At 37.4% G+C, this 16,794-nt stretch overlaps 1 long non-coding RNA gene across 1 annotated transcript in view; it reads right to left on the bottom strand.

Annotated features, from left to right (window-relative positions):
- LOC130014324 (uncharacterized) overlaps positions 1–9,261 on the bottom strand; it is a 35,758-nt gene extending 26,497 nt beyond the window's left edge. Inside the window, exon 1 of the long non-coding RNA XR_008789283.1 lies at positions 9,127–9,261. This is a non-coding gene — a long non-coding RNA (uncharacterized LOC130014324). The remainder of the gene's footprint in view (positions 1–9,126) is intronic.
- Positions 9,262–16,794: the final 7,533 nt, after the last annotated feature.

The following is a 16,794-nucleotide window of genomic DNA, read 5'->3' as shown; positions in this document are numbered from 1 at the left end:
AGATAATATTAAAACACTGCGTTTAACCACCCTATTTAGCTATAATCTGGAAGCCGTACGACAATTTTTCTTTTCAGGAACATTGATTGAGTCGGCTAATATTAGACATATTTCCACCCGATATTGAACCAGTTCATCGATAAAGTGCTTTTAGGAACCCAAAGAGGAAAGAATCTTCACATATGAGAGTTCACTCGTAGGGGGAGAATGTTGCCAAGAATAAATCTGTTGGACAGCCAGCTTAAAACCATTAAAATAATCAGATCCAAACTGGAGCGACTATTTTCTGTGGGTTGAGTACTGTAGTGTCAATGCTAAATTAATTGTCCATGCTCCCGCCACATGCTACACGAATAATAATTTGTTTCAGATAAATGGCACGTTTCCACTAGTTTTTATCATTTCACAAATATTTAAAGTAAACCTAACAAAACGCTATTTTTTATCATTTCACAAATATTTAAAGTAAGCCTATCAAAACGTTTTTTTTTTTGTCACGATTTCGAAGAGGTGGTCAAAAAGATTTTAAAGAGAAATCGACGTGATGCTTGGCTCTGTTCGCAAGTGGCGATGCCTGTATTAGGTCCGTTTTCCATGTACGCATTTCCGCCGCTTAGATGGAAAAGGTCCGATAACAATTCCATTAGACCAACTCTTTCGCTTGTGAAAACTCGCTCAGAAACGCCACTTAAACGCATACATAGGAAACGAGTCTTACACAGCGAACATGGGCCATAACTAGTTCAGAGCAACAAGGGGGGGGGGGGGTCTCAGGGGGTGCTGTAAAATTGTTTTTATTGCTCCACTCTGAACCGAGATATTAGCGATTGAATTTTAGGCCTAGTCTCGATCATAGTAACTAAAGTCGGTAAAACGATAAGAAACAAAGTCTCGATTATCCTTTTTGACGTTCAATCATCCATCACAAAATGTATTCAAATCCAATAAATATCGCAGACTAGCGATGGCATCGAGAGTTGATTATGGTCTGAATAAATTAATTAATGTCTATAATTAATAATTTAGATAACATTTCAGACCCAAAGAAAGACCAGCAATTGGCAGATTTGCTCTTGCATAATACATGTTTATGTATATCAATAACGCGAATTTCTGACGCATTTCAGGCCTAAAGAAAGACCTGCATATTAATAATAGGCAGATTTAGCTCTTGCATGCATAATGTATATTTAATTAAAAATACGATACATTATTCAAGAGCAAAATTTGCATATTGCATATCTTTCTTTAGGCCTTAAATGTTGTATAAATTATTAATATGGCAAGACTCGATGCCATTGGATTATCGAGATTTTAAGCAGATTAGAACGGTTCGGCCATTTAATGATATAATTTCAAAATAGAGGAGCTAGTCTAAGTCTCGAATATAACAGTACCGTATTTACAATAATAAATAATCAATACAAACATCTTGTGAAAACTACAAACAGTGATAACTTGGCTCAGAATAAATTAATTTAAAGGAAAATTTCAGGCTATCTATTCTGAACCTTTATAGCAATAACGAACAACTCTTTATCCAACTGTTAAAAAAGAAAATTGAATACATTTAATAGCAGAAGATCAGGTGTGGCAAGACAAATGCTCTATTGTGGACTGTTTAAGATAGAATCAGGTATATTCCTATATGTTCCTGGAAAAGGTTTGATAGCTTGTCGCCTCACAAAATATCATAGTAAAACATATGGCTTGACAAAACACACAAAACACATTATAATATCACGTATAATGAAGATTCTTCACGCTGTTTGTATAATAACCTAGCCTATATATAAAGAGAATGGGGTTTAACGTTCACTCAACACAAACTATGTCAATGCGGGACTAACATATGGTTTAATTTTATTTCAATAATTTGCTTAGGGGACTTTAGCAGTGGGAGGAAACCGGGGGACCAGGAGACAACTGGTTACGATTTGTCAAGACGAACTACACCAATTACACAAGACAAATCTACGGACAAGACACGATGTACAGATATCACAAACAACAAACAACTCTTATATGGTTAGTGGAAATTTACTGGAGAAATTTCCCACCAGATATCTGTTATCAACTTAGAATTGAATGTTTACCACATTATGACTCTTTTTTATGTAACAATATGCCACTCATTCGCTAACTTGATTTAAGCTCAACTTTCCAAAGATTTAATACAATATAATGCCATCATTAATTTCAAGAGAATATATTCTAGCAATATTGCTACAACGCACATATCAGATCCAGGGAAAGGATCCGGGGGCTAGCGCTGTACACTGTACAGGACTAAAAAATACAAATGTTTTATTGAACGAAATGTGATGCAATTGGGTATTTCGATTAACTACAAGTTCTTCCCACGTTTGTCTTTGACCCATTTGTTAATGGATTCTAGGTTTGGGATAATGTTTTTTTATCACTTTCACAATAGTCTATCACTTACACCGTGATATATATTTTAATTGATATAGACATTTTAATTGACAGAGGTGATACAACATATAGTAAAATCTGTTTTATATATATTTTTTATTATTTCGACGCCTCGTTCATTATTGATCATCTGGGGTTAGTATGTAGGTCTACGGGTCAGATGATATGAAGGTGTTTATATGATCCGATTAGTTCTGTATGTTGAACATTTTAATGGATTGATACTTTCGACAGTTTTATTATGTAAGAGCTAAATCTGTCTATTGCAAACCTCGTGGGTTTTCCCCGGGTCCTCCGGTTTCCTCCCACTGCTAAAGACCCCTACGCGCAAACAAATTACTGAAATAAAATTGAATCATATGTTAGTCCCGAAATGAACTAGTTTGTGTCGAGTGGACGTTAAACTCTCTCTCTCTCTCTCTCACACACTCTCTCTCTCCATCTCTCTCAATATTTAAATGTTATATAAATTATTATTTAGACATTTATTAGCTTGAAAGCCTATAATCAACTCTCTAGACAGTCGGATGGTCGTGTTTTAAAATCGATTAGAACACCGTCGCCATTTAATAGTTTACCGTTAAAATTGATTATTATCGTAGCAATTGTACTTTGCAGTCGAGATTATTATGTCAAAAGTTTAAACCCACAGAATATATAAATTTGATATTAATTTTTCATTATCTACTTTTGAACTGTTTTGGCAGGAACGACCAACTTCTTATCTAAATCTAACATAACGCATCTTTAAAATTATCACCGAAGTCATCTGTGACGAAGAATATGGTTACATTGAAGATGATTTACAAGTTTCTAATATAATCCAGCGTGATAATAAAAACTTGACAATGTATATTTGTAAGCGCTTTACGATCATGATATGTTGGGTTTTTTAAAGAAAAAAAAATGTCTATCATTATCATTTATTTTAGTCGATCTTTATAAAAGTAGAAATTCCAATTATTATGTCCCCTGGCTCAGAAGGTATTACTATTTCGATTATATTTTTACACGTTTATAGGTTTTTTGACATCAACCCACGTTTTAATTAAACATACAATATGCTGGAGCTAAATCTGCCTATTGCAGGTCTTTATTTAGGCCTGAAATGTTATCTAAATTATTAATTAGACATTAATTAACTTATCCAGGCCATAATGGCTAGCCTGCGATATTTACTGGATTAGGATCCGATTTGGTGCTCAACTTTAATTTCATTCATGATTAAATCATGAAATGGATAATCGAGACTATGTTTTTTATCGTACCGACTTTAGTAATGATGATCGAGGCTAGGCCCAAAATTTAATCGCTAAATTCTCGGTTCAGAGTGGATCAATTTGACTGAAATTTTCAGCGAATTTCCTTTACATTATCTAGTTTTTAACTATTATACTGAGAACTGCCAGCTCTTGATCTAATCTGTCATAATGTATCTTTAATGTATACACCCTAAAAAATGTTAATCACCCCGATTATTTTTGTAATGCGTACAGATGAAGTGTGTGATAGCGAATTATTAAAATAAAATTGAACCATGTGTTAGTCCCGAAATGACCTAGTTTGTGTCGAGTTGACGATAAACCCTTTTTTCTCTTTCGCTTTCAAAAATGAAACTAAAATTATTTATGGTTTAATGATTAAGAGCGAGATATTAAGTAAACTGTTGATTGATACAGCACGAGGACCATTAAATATCTTAAAATACAGACACTGTCCCACTTGTGCATTTCCATAAAATCGTCATGCTAGTCCAATATAATGCACGTTTGTCATATTGCACGTACCATTATCATTCGGCAAAGTTCAACAGACTCCGGTACCCTACATCTAACCCCAACGGTATGACGGTAAGTGATATATAGCTACACCCATAAAACTGTGATGCGGCTACCGGTTTATTTATTAGGAAAACTTGCCGCGTTTAGAAAATAGTTCTCAAAATGGCGTCGTTCGAAGAGTGTTTAGAGTTTTCGTTGCAAAGTTCTCCTTTGTTTAAATAAAATCGGATAAACTTGAAAGAAAAACAACTTCAGACATTGAAAGCTTTGTATGATGTATACAGTTTCTTGAGATAGAACACTCTTCACAGGCGTCTTCATAAGCACCGCCATTTTTAATACGGGAACTTGAAAGTTGTTCCAATGGCGGAATTCGTCACACAGCCGAGGTTAGATGTACGCTACCGAAGTCACCGAGTTATACCGAATGGTAGCCTACCATTACTTGATATAATGCTACGCCAAAATGAAAGGATGTATTTCAACAACAGATATCAACCGACAATTTAATTACTTGTTTTCTTCATTCCTCCCTGTCAAAGACAAGTCAATCCTATTTCGTTTCGTTTTTTATAGTTCAAAATTTCGCTTTACTTCTCTTTACTAGACTGGGATCTGGAAGAGTTGATATATAACCCACATTCTGGTTGATGTAAATGATTTGCCAATGAAGCGGTCTGTTGTGCACGGAACTGTGAGAGACATTCGCGGCGAAGGCAAAACAAAAGTTTTATTTCCAAATACCCACTTGAAACATCGAGGCCGATTTGTTCATCAAATGGCCCAAAGCCGCCAGTTTTCATGCGGTGGAGGCCAGCGAAAGTATAAAAGAAACGAAACGAAATATAGATGTGTATATTTATTCAGATTGATGACATGTTTAACTCCCATTACTGCTGTAACCTATCTCATTAACCTGCATTATAGGGGATCACGTGGCTAAGTGGGTAAGACGCTAGCTCGCTAGCCTGGAGGTCGGGTGTTCGATCCCTGCATTGGCCGAGAAAGTTCATCCAGATTTTCCGGCGTGGTTCTCCCTTGTCAGTGATGCAGGACGGAGGGGCTGACAAGGAAAGCTGTCTAGTCGTTCGGATGGGACGAAAAACCGAGGTCCCGTGTACACATTGGCGTGCACGTAAAAGATCCCTTGGCAGTTGGAATTCGATATAAGAGTAGGCCGTAGTGCCGCTGTCCGGGCAAAATTTCCCTCATAGCACACTGTATGGCGTATGCCCGTCTTCATTAGCCCAGGTTAGGAGCAGAACAGTAGAACGTTAAACCCCATTTCATTTCATTTCATTTCTTTCCACTAGTCGTATAATATCCTATACATATTTTTTTAAAACTAGTATAATATCAAATCAAACCCATCAATTTTGTTTTGACCCAAAGCGAGGAGTCCTTGTCATTTGCAACATGCTTTTGGGTGCGTGTGTGCGGGTGTGTGTGGGTGTGTGTGTGTGTGTGTGTGTGGGGGGGGGGGGTCACGGTGGCTAAGTGGTTAAGATAAAACGCTGGCTCGCTAGCCTGGAGGTCGAGTGTTCGATCCCTGCATTGGCCGAGAAAAAATTCATCCTGATGTTCCGGCGTGGTTCCCCTTTGTCAGTGATGCAGGACGGGGAGCATGACAAGGACAGCTGTCTAGTCCTTCGGGTGGGACGAAAAACCGAGGCCCTGTGTACAGATGGGCGTGCACGTAAAAGATGTGTTCGATTTAACAGTAGTGCCGCTATCCGGGCAAAATTTCCCTCATAGCACACTGTATGACATGCCCGCCTTCATTAGCCCAGTTCGGGGGAGAACATGCTTTAGAGATACATGTACATTATGTAAGATATGGGTAAAGAGATGGCCCTTGTTTCTATAATAAGGCAACAATATCTTAATGCACTGGTAAACTGATACTGTTGGCTAATGAATCTAGGCCTCTAAGTAATCATAGTTTTTGTCATTAAATCATATAAGTGGTCAGTATTCTAAACTAATGTTTAGTATGTATAGAAAGTGGTTAGAAATTATACAGTTGTCATTAATTCATTAATTTAGCAGGTTTGCAACTAACTGTAAATCTGTGAGTTAGTTGTATTTTACGTCCGCTTCCACCGAGGTGATATCGCAGACAAACTGTAAATGTGTGTGAAATAGCTGTATTTTACGTTCGCTTCCACCGAGGTGATATCGCAGACAAACTGTAAATGTGTGAGTTAGTTGTATTTTACGCCCGCTTCCACCGAGGTGATATCGCAGACAAAACACAAACTTTAAAGTAGTAGTTAGTTGTATTTTACGTCCGCTTCCACCGTGGTGATATCGCAGACAAGCAAACTTTAAAAGATGACACTACTATTTATAACATCAATCACTATTGAATACACAAACCTGGACAATAGAGGTGTATATCATTCAATAGTCACAATTTTAACACCTTAGTGACAAAACACCTACTTAATGACTACCGTTGGATTACTACCAATTTTAATGAACAAATAAACATTATGTATATAAACTGATGACTTTGATCTATTAGTGTCGTATATTTTCATTTATAACAAGTATTTGTTGTTTATGCTAGGTACCCACTGTCGTACGATGCGTTACGATACGAGTGCCTCTACCGAGTCTACGCTCTGCTACATGCAGATACGTTGGTATACGCTTCGATACGATCAACACGATTGACATTTATTAACTTGAAAAGACCATAAACAACTCTCGATGCCATCTTATCTGTCCGAATTTCAATGAATTTGAATCCGATCAGTTTTTGATGATTAAATGCAAAAATGGACGATCGAGGCCTTAAAGATTTTAAAATAAGATTTTCTCGAGTTAGATTGAAGCAATTAGACTGAAGTTTTCATCATATTCCCTTTACATCATATAGTTTGTAACTATTATAGTGAGATCTGTCAGCTTTTTATATAATCTTCCATAATGTATCTTTAACGATATATAGGAAATTATATTTACGACCTTTTTTTTGGCCACTGACGGATACACGCTTAGTGGTGATCATCTTATCTCAATTTCAGAAGCTACTCAAAGAAGTTTTGCAAACACGAGTAAAATTATGGAAATAAACATCGATCGGGACTACTTCCTATAGGACAAGTCACAAGAATTTTTAAGTAAGGGCCGCAACTCCTGCCACTATTCATAGGACACAATTGTATCACACTACACCCCTTCGCACCACTGTAAGCTTTCTTCTATTTGGGTAAGCAATTATGATAAACCATTTTCATACAAGATTTTTGTACAATGGTCACTAATCACCGGTAGTTCTAACTACTCCAATGGTTTCATGGTGTAATAATAATTATATCACGCCAAGTTTCTGACCACCAACGTTGTAAACATAATGGCAATCTGTTGAACAAGGGTAGTCGTACAGGATCTAACGAAATTAAATATCAAATGTGAGGCCGAAAGCATGCATATTTAAACTAGCAAGAAAATAATTTTATTCATACGAAGGTTACGCTGTCTATTAGCTCCGCCGGAGAACAAACACGAAGATAATTGACCGACATTAATCAAGTCGAGAACACAAAGTATACTTCGAGAATATCGAGATATGTTTATTCTGCTTCCATTTAATAAAATCAAAACACAGTTTATTTAGTCTCTGTGTGTATGAAACATAATGGTGGCCTTTCAGGGCAGAGATCCATTCTCAAAGTAGATAGTTCTCTGTGTGCTTAATGCATCTGGCCATCAGAAGTTCCATAAGAGATACATTTAGCTATATGTAATTACGGGAGTATTCGATCGTGTCAACTTTAAACAAAGTTAGCCAACGACCAGAAATCAGTAACAAATGCCCACCTTAATTTAAATGAACATATGATAAACATTGACTGAAAGGTATCATTATGTAATACTTGTTCCTCGACTTTAATTGTTTGCCGCTCGAGAGGTTTTTTTTTTAAAAAAAATGCCCAGTACAGAAAGTAAAACAGTACACCGAGAGAATATAACCGTTCTATATAGGCGTAAACCATACTGGTGGATTATTAGTCACCTATTGTATAGAATCGTGCCACTTTGAAACTCAACTATTACGTTTATATTATTAATTAAAATGAAAGTACAACCAAAACGTGTTTGCTACGTGAGAAATGATCTCAGGTAGAGGATAATTATATGCCTTACCACTACTAGGTTTACTACATCAGCCACTGCCTGTAGTTAAAAGAACGGTATTGGGTACTGATCAGATACGCCAAAACTTTTGCAATAGTAGACATAGTCAGGGCGAATTAAGACGGGAATACACCACCATACCGTGCGTCATGAGGGAAATTATAACCGGACAGCGGCATTGCAGCCTACTCTTATATCGAATTCCAACTGAACTTTCTCGGCCAACACCGGGGTCGGACACGCAACCTCCACTTCAGCGAGCCAACGTCTTACTCGCTAAGCCACCGCGTCTCCTTGCAATGTAGTAAACTTTGAAAAAGTACAATCAACAGAATTCCTAATGGTTAAAATACAACTAAAATCAACTTTTAGCTTTGCGAAATCTAAACAAAAATTTGCATCCGTTGTTCCAGAAGCTGAAACATACGCGTTACTGATTCCGAAATTTGGAATGCTGTTTCGAAATATAGAGGCTTAAGCCGATGTATACTTCAAACCTGGCAGATTTAAAAATTGAGACTGTATCAAGAGTATTTTAAATTACGGTGCCGAGATTTGGGCATACATTCGTTCGGCTAGCTACATTGAAAAATTACATTTATTCTTTTGCAAAAAATTACTTGCCGTCCGAAAAACAACTTGCAGTGTGTCCCTTTAAGGGATTACATATTTATTGTGGTCCGTTTTATTATAATATTGTATTAAAACATCGAACCAAACTATCAACAAATAAATATTGTCATGATAATAAAGATGCGCTTACCTTTCACATACATGTTGATGGCCCCCTTGTCAGCTGTTTATTAGTCGCTAACAACTAACCAAGCCTTTGATATGTTTCTCGTTACGCCCACCTCCTTTCTCTCGCTCTCTTCCAAGATTTTTACAGTTTTTCTATCTTCCAGCTTGTAAAATCAATTCAATTGGCTGTGTCGTGATTGGTTGGGTAGCAAAAGTGTGGAGGCATCTATAACAATAATCTGACGTATCTGTTGATTTAATTACCGCTGTTTTTATCACTGACTGTGGCGGGCATATTCTAGACTGTCAGTTATGTTAAGGGGGGGGGGGGGGTGAAATGATGGGATTTAACGTCCACTCGACACAAACTAGGTAATCTCGGGACTAACATATGATTCAATTTTATTTCAATGATTCGCTTGGGCGTGGGAGTCTTTAGCGGTGGGAAGAAACCGGAGGACCCGGAGAAAGCCTACGAGGTCGGTCAGACGACCCTACTCCTTGTCACGTACAGTTGACTCAATGACAGACCTTATGATACAGCGGGCACTTGCTAATCATTCGGCCATTCGCACCTCCACCCCTTTGTTAAAGGGCGTAAAGCTCTATTCTTTAGTACTTTAAAATGGACGAAAATGGGTATAAAAGCACATATTAATGTAATATAAATCTATACAAAGAGATTTATATTCAAAGTTTAATATTCTTATTGTAATTTCTAATCAGTGAAATACATGACCAGCCCAAATTTAACGATAGTCGTTTGCACCTACTTAGTCCATTCTACACGTTTTTTTAATTTTTTTTTATTGTTTTGTCGTTTTTGAATCAATCATTTTTAATTACAGCTGTTTTGTCTTTCATGATATGCATACGCCATACAGTGTACAATGAGGGAAATTTTGGGCTCAGAGCGGCGATACGTCTTACTCTTAAACCGAATTCTAACGGGATCTCAGTTTTTCGTAACATCCTAACGACTAGACAGCTGTCCTTGTCAGGCCCTCCGTCCTGCATCACTGATAATGGGAAACCACGTCGGAACTTTCTCGGCCAATGCAGGGATCGAACACGCGACCGAAATGACAGCGAGCCAGCCTCTTATCCACTTAGCCACCGTGGCTCCGTAACAGGGCTAATGAAGTCGGTCTTAGGTCATACAGTTTATTATGAGGAACATTTTGCCCATACAGCGACACTACGACCTACTCTTATTTATAATTCCAACTGTCAAGAGTTCTTTACGTGCACGCCAATCTGTACACAGTATCTCGATTTTTCGACCTACCCGAACTACTAGACACTCCTTGCCAGTCCTTCCGTCCTGCACCACTGACATGGAAAATCCAGAGGGATTTTAAAAACCGAAGTTGTGATCTGTATCAAAGGACATTTTTTGTGATCTGTTTTAGAGGATTTTTTTTTAACAAACTTTTATCATATGTCATCTGTGTTAAATAATTTTTTAAACTAACTTTTATTATATGGAAAGATCCACACGGACATTTTTATTTGTAAATACTCCACGGATACAGCTATTTGGTTTTTACGGCGAGAACTTCGCTTTTCTACATTAAACAGCGGATTGTTTTTCCCACAGGGTTTTTTCAATCCGCAGCGATGGCATCAAACAGCTGGATCTCCTATTTTAACTTGTTTTAATTATGACGAAGTGAGAAGATGACACACCCTCTCTTCCCACGACAGCGTTTTTAAAACCGTGTTTTAAAGTGATTTTTAGATATACAAGAACTTTTTATTATTTTAAATCTGTTTTAAAGTGACTTTTAGATATACAAGAACTTTTTTTTATTATTATTTAGTGTTTTTACCCATCTTCTATATTTTACTCATTCAAATGTAAACAACTTAATTAAATCAACCTGTCCATAATATCATGCATAATGTATTGGACGTTAAATTTGATATAAACAACAACAACATCAGACATTCATGATCAGATAATATTCTACAATGGCAAACGCACAACTTGAATTCAGCTTTGTACCTACAAGTCGCGGAGGACGATGTCTTTACTAGGGTGGTTATATGTACTAATTTTACCCAGTGTATTTGCGATGGACACAGAATATAGGTCTACAAGTGTAATATAGAGAGAATGAAGAAATACAGAAGGTGGTACGGAGATTTGCAGGGTTCGAGCGTGAATTTGCAACTCATCAATGAAACCACTACGACACAGAGGAGCACAGAACAAACAACACTCTGGAAGGATGGCATTCAAGGATCAAGTAGCTAGTTGGAAAAGCCCATCCGAATGTTTTTGAAATAAACACATTTTTACAACAAGAACAAAATATTAATAAGATTAGAATCGTTCAGTATGCTGGGGGACAGGAACCACCAAGGAAGATATAGAAATATGCTCAAATCCAAAGCCAGCTCCAGGAATTAAAAGGAAGACACGAGGAAGAGGAATTGACTTTAGTCGAGTATTTAGACAGGATGACTTATTTGGCGAAATTAAATTAATTTATGTTATAGTGTAGTTATGTTTTTATTTCTTATGCCAATAATGATGCTAAAATGTTGGTTAATTAGTTACACTGGGATTATGAAAGTGTAAATTCTTATCATACCATCTGTAACACAATTGTTACGTTTTTAATTCCTAGGAGCTGGATTCCCACTAAGTCGTCAGAAACGACCTCCCTTAATCCGTTACGGTTAATAACTGCGCCTTCGTGGGAATAAACCCGATCGGATTTGTGCTAACACGTGCTATTGGCTCTTCGTGTGATGGTCTCAGATTGTCAGACGGGACAGCAATCTTGCCAAAATACATATAGTGTCGTTTATACAATGAAAATCTCTCAAACCAGATAATCATCAAGAAAACATACAAATAAAACAAGATGTGGCCAAACACTTAAAGCCCAAATCTCGGGCGTTTTCGGGATTTTAAGCAGCGGGGGGTACAAGGTCCAAGTTCGGCTTGAGGTTTGTGAGATTTACCTGAGAATTTTATAAAATCAGAAGCTCCGAGACAGTATGTCTCTTCAATTAGTTGCATAACAATACTTTGTAACTTGGACGGGAAATCTTCGTTTGTTCTTTTCGTTGAATAAGCAGATTGTTTTCCCTCTAGTAGATTGAGTGGAGCTTAACCGTGCAATAACTAGACATGTTCAATGTTATTGCACACTTTTACTGTTTTACACTAGTTTTAGTAGAAATCATATAGAGAAGTGTGGTGGGTTTTCTGTGCAATAACAAGAAGCATGTTGAGCAGGCGTCAATGTTACAAGTCATTTATAGCACGCTTCATTCGTTAACATGTTTAACATTCGTTAACATGACTTATTCCGAGATACACGGTCACATACCTATAGATACATCGAATATAACATACATATTATATCTATAATAAATATTATTATTAAAGGTTATTGAGTAATACGCATGTATATATTATTAAATAACAAGATGGGTTGCGATGGGAGTTAATAACGAATAACAACTATACCTGTCTAGAACACAACGCTTCCTCTATATACAGTGCTATAGATATCAATAATGATCTATCTCTAACAGTGCATAACTTCTATAGAAGATTTACATCATAATAATCTCTAATGCAGATATTTAACTCTCTACAAGTAGAGCGAGAGAGAAATGGGATTTAACATCCACTCGACACAAACTAGGTCATTTCGGGACTAACATTTTTTATTTCAATAATTCGCTTGCGCGTAGGGGTCTTTAGCAGTGGGAGGAAACCGGAGGACCCGGAGAAAATACCACGAGGTTGGACAAGCGACCCTACTCCTTGCCACGTACAACCGAGGATTCGAAACCACGCCAGTTGACTCAATGACGGGCCTTATGATAAAGCGCGCACGTGCTAACTATTCGGCCCCCCCTCTACAAGGTCATTTCGGGACTAGCACATGGTTCGATTATATTTCAATAATTCGCTTGCGCGTAGGGTCTTTAGCAGTGTGAGAAAACCCACGAGGATGGACAGGCGATCCTACTCCTTGTCACGTACCAAGTAAACATAAAATGGTATAGGTTTTCATGCCCTTCATTAGATAAAGGAGATACTTGGTTCTTAAGAATACCCCCTTTAAATAAATTTGCTGAGAGTGGTAACAAGTGTAAGCGTAATCGTTTAATATTACGCCTCAACTTTATTCCTACATCACAAGATAGATAGCACTCTTGTCTAAACTCAAGTTTAAAATTACTGTATTCAGGAAGACTAAATTAGCTCACCAGTCTATATACTTAAGCCTTATTTTCACTGATTGTACAAATTTGGTTACATTACCAATACTTTCAGAGTAGAATATAAAACTGAAATGAAAAGAAATGGGGTTTAGCGCCCTACTGTTCTGCAACTACTTGGCTAATGAAGACGGGCATACGCCATACAGTGTGCTACGAGGGAAAGTTTGCCCGGGCAGCGGCACTGTGCCTACTCTTATGTCTAATTCCAACTGCCAAGGGATATTTTACATGCACGTCATATAGTATACACGGGGCCTCAGGTAATGGTCCCATCCGAGAGACTAGACAGCTTTCTTGTCAGGTGCTCCGTTCTGTTCCACTAACAAGGGTGAAACCATGTCGGAAAATCCCGACGAACCTCCGCGGCCAACACAGGGATCGAACACGCGACCTCCAGTCTAGCGAGCCAGCGTCTTACACACTTATCCACAATTGCTCCGAATATAAAACTAAAACCAAGTGAGAATAACATCATTTTCAAATGAGTAACCCATGTTTCCCGGTCTAAATTAAAATCTAGATTTTTTAACATTAAATACACCTGTTTTTGATAACGGTCTTTATTATATTCATATTGATTGAAGTGCACCAATATTTTATACAAGACAATATGTAATAAACACTTAGGCTATGTCGTCCGTATTCTCCTACAGCTCCTGCACTGGTGGAAGATTTATGGGTGACCTGTTTTTAAAAGGAAAGACTTAATAAAGGACAATATGTAATAAACACTTAGGCTATGTCGTCCGTATTCTCTTACAGCTCCTGCACTGGTGGAAGATTTATGGGTGACCTGTTTTTAAAAGGAAAGACTTAATAGGAATAAGAACTTTATCGGCTTTAGAAGACATTTACCCTAGTGCTACCTGGGAGAAAACAAGAGACCTAAGTAACTGTAACATGTGACACAATCAACTTTATCGCAAATTAAAAACACTTATATGGATATACAACTTCAAAATGTATTAACATGCTACGTTTCGATGCAAATACAGATATCGTTATCAAGCAAATAATCAGAAGTAGTATATCCATATAAGTGTTTTTAATTTGTGAAATCAACTTCTATACGTCTTATAAGGATTATCAGCTTTATCCCTTTAAAGATACATTATGGGGGATTCGATAACGAGTTGGCAGTACTCACTATAATAGTTAAAAACTAAAAAAATGTTAAGGCAATTTGCTGAAAATTTCATTCAAATTGATCCACTATGAACCGGGAACTAAGCGATCGAAATTTCCGCCTAGCCTCGATCATCGTTACTAAAGTCAGTACGACCAACAGCATAGTCTCGATTATCCATTTAATCGTTAAATCGTGAAAGAAAGTTATGCAGTAAATCGGCTCATAATCCACTCAAGATCGGAGGCTAGCGATGCCATCTAGAGTTGATTATGGTCTGAATAGGTTAATTAATGTCTAATTAATAATTTAGATAAAATTTCAGGCGTAAAGAAAGACCTGCAATAGACAGATTTAGCTCTTGCATAATGTATGTTTAAGGTACTTATTTCACTCCTCTTTATTATGCCCCCCACCCCCATTTCGGAAAATAATAATTTTTGTTTTATCAGTATTTACAGACAGGTCAGAGTACTCACAAAACTTTTCTAAGACATTGATTTTCTTTTGAAGGTCACTCAATTAGTTACGTATAAATAGTTACGCTGATGTCCTCCTCCATAGCAAGCCTTGTTGATAATATTGGTTTATAGCTATTTGCACTTGCTCAAAAGCATCAGTGAATTTACCGATTGTAACGGAGACCACGTCGACGGTATAATATTAGAGACTTTTGGCAAGCGTAAATTCCTGGTCCGTATCGCGTATCCGTATGGATTTTGCCTGTGACGTCACCTATGTGTGTGTATTTCTCATACGTGATACGGAACACGGATATGGCAGCACGTATCGAACAGCTTTCATACGGAAAAGGTCCGTATAACATTGTCGTCTTTTTTTGCTACTTTTATACGCTGAAATGTTGTATCATAGCGTTTTTATGAATCTCTGTGTATCCTAGAACACGAAGGTGTATATTTGATGTGATTTAACCATGATAAAGACTGGAATTTAATCATTATTTTTGATGGGGGGTTTTCTCGGGATTTTCATACTTTTCTGCATGCTGGTTGATCTACGTGCTCAATTTAGGGGGGTGGGACCTTACAAATTTAAACTTTCTGAAATGATACATAAGTGAAACCAAAGTCGACATTAATTATTTTTAATATCGAGCGACTTCACTCCCACCGAGAAATTGTAGGCTAGGCACTTGACTAGCACTGATGGTGACCTTGGTAGATATCTGCCATCATGCTGTAATAGAACTAAGCTCGGATCAGCGATGCAAACGTACGCGACGCGAAAATCTGCCAAAACTCAAAAACTGCATTGGCGCAACGTATCACGTATACATACGGATACGTGATACGGATGGTAAAAATTCCGCTTGCCAAAAGTCTCTAATATAGCTAGTTTCAACCATGGCCCTTGTCAGGCCCTTCGTCCTGCACCACTCTCAAGATGGATCGACGTCGAAAAAAAACTCCGATGAACTTTCTCGGCCAACACCGACTTTGAACACGGGACCTCCTAGTTACCGAGTCTTGCTCGCCGAACTACCGCGGCTCTCTATTGACAAAGAGTCTATCCAATCATTTGATGCCGCTTATCAATAAATAAAGAGTCGGATGGTAAACCGTATGGGCCACTAGTTCACATAATGCGACTTTTTGGATTATATGTCTACTACCCACATCCAGAACATATTATGTATTTTTTTTTCATACCTCTAGCTATTTTTTTGTTTTGTTTTAGTTTCTTTGTGTTTTTTTTGTTCTACTAAATGAATTATATAAAATATAGTATAGCTTTCAATAATAAATCAATGTTTTGTATGATTATCGTTTTAAGATGTGATGTTACACACTGTGAATGTAATGTGATCTATGTACTATGTCGTTTTATTGATTCTTAAATAAAGAATTTATTAACACCCCCCCCCCCCAAAAAAAAAAATAGAACTTATTATGTTCAAAAGATTTTTGTCTCCGGTTTGTCCCCATTGCTAAAGACACCTAAGCGCTATATTTTAGAAATGACCTAGTTTGTGTCGATGGGACGTTAAAGCCCGTTTATCTCCCTCGCTTTTTAACTTGCCAAGACTGTAATATCCTATGTTCGCTATAGTATATTCGTGTGGGGGGGAGGGGACGATTGGTTAGCGTGAGCGCACTGTATCATAAGGTATGTCATTGAGTCAACTGGCGTGGTTTCGATTCCAAGGTTGTACGTGACAAGGAGTAGCGTCGCCTGTCCAACCCCATGGGTTTTCTCTGGGTCCCCCGACTTCCTCCCACTGTTAAAGACCCCTACGTGCAAGCCAATTATTGAAATTTGAAATATAATTGAACCATATGTAGTCGAGAA

Source organism: Patella vulgata, chromosome 9 (assembly GCF_932274485.2).
Source record: "Patella vulgata chromosome 9, xgPatVulg1.2, whole genome shotgun sequence".
NCBI classification, from domain to species: Eukaryota; Metazoa; Mollusca; class Gastropoda; family Patellidae; genus Patella; species Patella vulgata.
The sequence above is the reverse complement of the archived record's forward strand: the minus strand, read 5'-3'. Positions and strand labels throughout refer to the sequence as shown.